Genomic DNA, 4208 nt, shown 5'->3' with positions numbered 1-4208 from the left:
CTCATTCCTCCATTCTAAACAATCATCTTTCAAATTTGAAGCATTACACTTATGCTCAAATTCTTTCAAGCTTTCTCATTTCATATATGCTCATCATTTAGCCTCTTTTAGATAAGGAATTAGACTAATATGCATGTTTAGAATAATTTCTTTATCATTTAGCTCAATCATAGATTAAATATAGCATGCTAGGACAATATTCATACTAACCTCGTCATCTTATCATCTAGTTTATTGCATTTTTAGCATCATACATAGCTTCATATCTATTTCATACTAAATCAATCAAAAGCATCTCTCGTTCTCATATTTGCCATCCCTAAACCATTTTGCTCAGTGATCTGAGAGCAAAAACGTTGGTTTGAGGGACATTGTGAGATAGAGAACCATGGGACCCTCCTTGGGAAGCTGAGTAACACTACGTTACTCCATAGCTTGTGTCAAGAAGTCCTGTGTGTGTGTGTGGACTAGTATTCTAACATATTTTCATATATTAAGTTTTATTCGCCCACTTTTCCCGCATACAAAAAGAACAATATTAATTAATTTAATTAAAAAATTAAAGAATTATTTAATCAATTAGATGAATAATTAGTACATGATTAATGAGACATTTTTAGGTGTCTACACGAGGCATATCTAAATAAATCTAAGTGATTATTTCAAGGAATACATGTAATATAGAAGAATATTCATCTTGTTCAACGTCACTTAAACACTTCTCAGTCTTTATGATTTTTTCCTAATTGCAAGAATCAACTTTAACATCAATAATATCACTCACAAGAAGATTACTTTGTTGGGGAACATCCATTAGTTGAGGAAATTCATGAATCATCTCTTCATTATCCCCTCCTAATTCAATGTCTTTTCCAAATTATGCCTCAACATTTAAATAATAAGGAAATCTACGATTATGATGATAACGAGGGAGATTATCATAGATTCCTAGAAATTATGCCAATGAATCATCAGTAGAAAAGATATCAAGTGAAGGTGGATGAGAGTCAGAATCAATTAATTGAGGATGTATTAAATAAAGATAGTTAGAGGAAAATATGACATTGACACTAAGGGATGATCACTTAGATGCTTTGGTGGGCTTAGAGGGATTATATCCAAGTCCAAAAGATGCCTCATGGATATGATTTTCTAAAGGAACTTTTATCCCTTGTTCATTTGCACCACAACCATTGCCATTATATCTATTTTTAGCTAATATGTGAAAAATAGGACCATAAAGATAGACCATTTCTGTAAGGGATGGTGGGGTCTCATATGTCAATGTCATAAGTAGATGGAATAGAAGAAGTTTTGATTTTAAGGCAGCCACAAAATTGTTACTAAGTTGTTTAGACAAAGTAGGTTGCTTTTTAGGTTCTACCATATCATCATCTCGGTTGGTCTTAGGCTCAATTGGGGGGATTTTATATTCTCCTATGAAAGAAGGTGTAAAAGACAAAGATCCCCAATCATCATCTAAGAGTATCTCTTCAAATGAAGGGGTATCTTCAGGAGGAGATGGTGATTCATCTTGAGTAATAGAATAAGTAGGAGTATGTGAAGGTGGTTTTGAATTAGATGAGGTTTGAAAACAATCTTGTAAATTGGTATCAGCATGTGAAGAATACATGTTGTTGTTATAAATGAATTTAACTTGACAATGAAGAGTAGAAGGGACAACTTGCATACTATTAATCCAAGGTCGACCTAACAAAATATTATAAGTAAGACCATGAGGCACGAATTGAATAGGTGTAGGTAAAATAATAGGTCCTACCTTAATAGGAAAGCTTATAGTACCTAAAGATGCTCTAGCAACATTGTCAAAACCACAAATAGAAAGAGATTCAAGTTGAATAAGAGAAGTATCCACATTAATCTTATGCAATAAATCAATCCTACAAACATTAAGACCAAATCCATTGTCCACTAGTGTTCATCTTATAACATTACCATTAATAAGGACAACAATCATAAGAGGATCTTATTGATTTTGAATCTCCTTAGAAGGTAACTCAACTTGTGAGAACACAATTTGGGCTTTAGATGCTTTCATAGAGTTAATCAAAGAAGCCATATTATTAGGTGTCACTACAAGTGGAACATCTAAATTCTTTAAAGCATCTTGTAACATTCCATGATGTATGGATGAATTTTGAATCAAATCCCAAAGGGGTATCTTGGTAGGAGTAGCTTTAAGTTGTTCAATAAGATCATACTCTTTACCAAGATGTTATGATAAACGAGGTGTTGGTACAAGCATCAGTTGAGAATAAGGAAGAAAATAAGGAATTGTTGGATATTAGAGTTGTTGGAATGTGTTGTTGTCATTGATGTCAACATATTCTCATGTTCTTGTGCTTCGGTGTTGCGGAGAGTTGGTTTGGTTGCAGATATGCTGATGCAGATTAATGTGTTTTGAGATACTTATCTCTAGTTGATTCAGTATGAGTTCCAGTGTTCTAGAAGGTGATTTGGTTGAGTTATGTGATCCGGTGTGATGATTGGTTTCTCTGTTGGTTCTGTAGTGCAAAGTTGTGATTTTTGTTTTGTATTGCTCTGGAATTGATTCTTTGTGTTGTGTGGATTTTTTAGAGTGTTTGGGACAATCATGTGTGTCCTTGGTTCAGGTGGTTCATGATTTGGAACTTCAAAATCCTATCTTTAAGTTTGTTGTTGGTGTTCTTGAGCTCCAATGATGAAATGATGATGTTTCTATTTATTTGAGTTGTTGTGGTTGTTGTGGAGGAATTCAAGTTGCTTGTTGATGTTCTTAGATTGTGTTGTATGCATTTTGGTGGTCTGCATTGATCATGGTGCATGTTATTAAAAAAATTATTGGTCTGGTGGTATTCTTCATGTTATACGACTTTTTGGCCAACCCGATGGTTCTTGCGTGTTGCGGGTGATCTTGGTGAGATATTTGGTGGTGTTGCATGTCCAAGGATTTGATTTGGGTCCATGCTATGTCCTTCCCAACATTGTATTGATCTGCATATTAATTTGTGTATCATGTGATGCAATTTTGTAATTAGGTTTTATGCATTGAGCCAACCTTAGAATATAGGTTCATGATTTGTGTAAATAAGTATTGTAGTCATGTAAGATACGTGTTTGTTGTTGTGTTTGTGTTATTTGCAAGTGTTGTATGTGCGAACAAGTGAATTTATTTTTTGGTAGTATGGAGAAAAGCTGAGAAATGTTGGAGTGCAGACAGTGTGCTTAACTGGAACTGTGATCAGGAATTTGGATATGCTATTCTTTCAATTCATGTAATTCAAATTATTGTCTGATCTTTGTAAGGCAGTGAACCTTCCTTGGGTTGTAGCCCTTTGTTGTCTTGAGAAGTGAGCTCTAGGCAGTGTGCCTGAATGCATGTGCATTCTCCATTGTAATATTTACACATACTACTATAGAGTATCATCATATTGTGGGTAGGTTCCCAATGTAGTTTTTCCCTTAACCAAGTTTTCCACGTCAAAAATTTATGTTATGTGTGTTGTTGATGTGATGTTTATCTTTGTTATTTTTGTTCTTGATCTGATATGAAGTTGAGGCTAATTTGTTTAAGTTTGGTGAAAACTGATTCACCCCCCTTCTCAATTTTCCTTCATTATTGTTGCCAACAATTGGTATCAGAGCTAGATCCTTTGGAAGGAGCTTGACCGCTTGAGGATATACGGGATGGCAATTTTTTTTCAAGAAGGAGAGTCTGAGATTTGATGGAACTAATTACACTATATGGAAGGACCAGATGGAGTGTCACTTGAAGTGCCTTGGAGAATATTATTGAAAGATCACAAAGAATGTCTACAATGTTCCTTAGAATGGCCCTGTTACTGGAATCGAGATCAAGGATGTTGAACATAATGTAAGAGATAAAGAAGAATTGTTGAGTGCTATGATTGATGCAGAGATGACTAATGTGATGGAATTGCAGTCTGCTCATGAAATTTGGGATAAGCTAGAAACCTTGTATGAAGGAGATAAACATGTGAAAGTTGCTAAATTATAGAGCTTGAAAGGAAAGTATGAGTTGCTAAGAATGAGAGAAGATGAGAATATTTCATCCTTTATGGCTAAAGGGAATGATCTTGTATTGAACATCAGATGTGTCGGTGGAGTCCTTGAAGAAGATGAGATTGTATCTAAAGTGTTGAGATCCTTACCTCCTTCTTACAAGCACAAAGTTGTTGCTATTGATG

This window comes from Cryptomeria japonica, chromosome 1, assembly GCF_030272615.1.
Source record: "Cryptomeria japonica chromosome 1, Sugi_1.0, whole genome shotgun sequence".
Classification (NCBI taxonomy): Eukaryota; Viridiplantae; Streptophyta; class Pinopsida; order Cupressales; family Cupressaceae; genus Cryptomeria; species Cryptomeria japonica.
The sequence above is the reverse complement of the archived record's forward strand: the minus strand, read 5'-3'. Positions refer to the sequence as shown.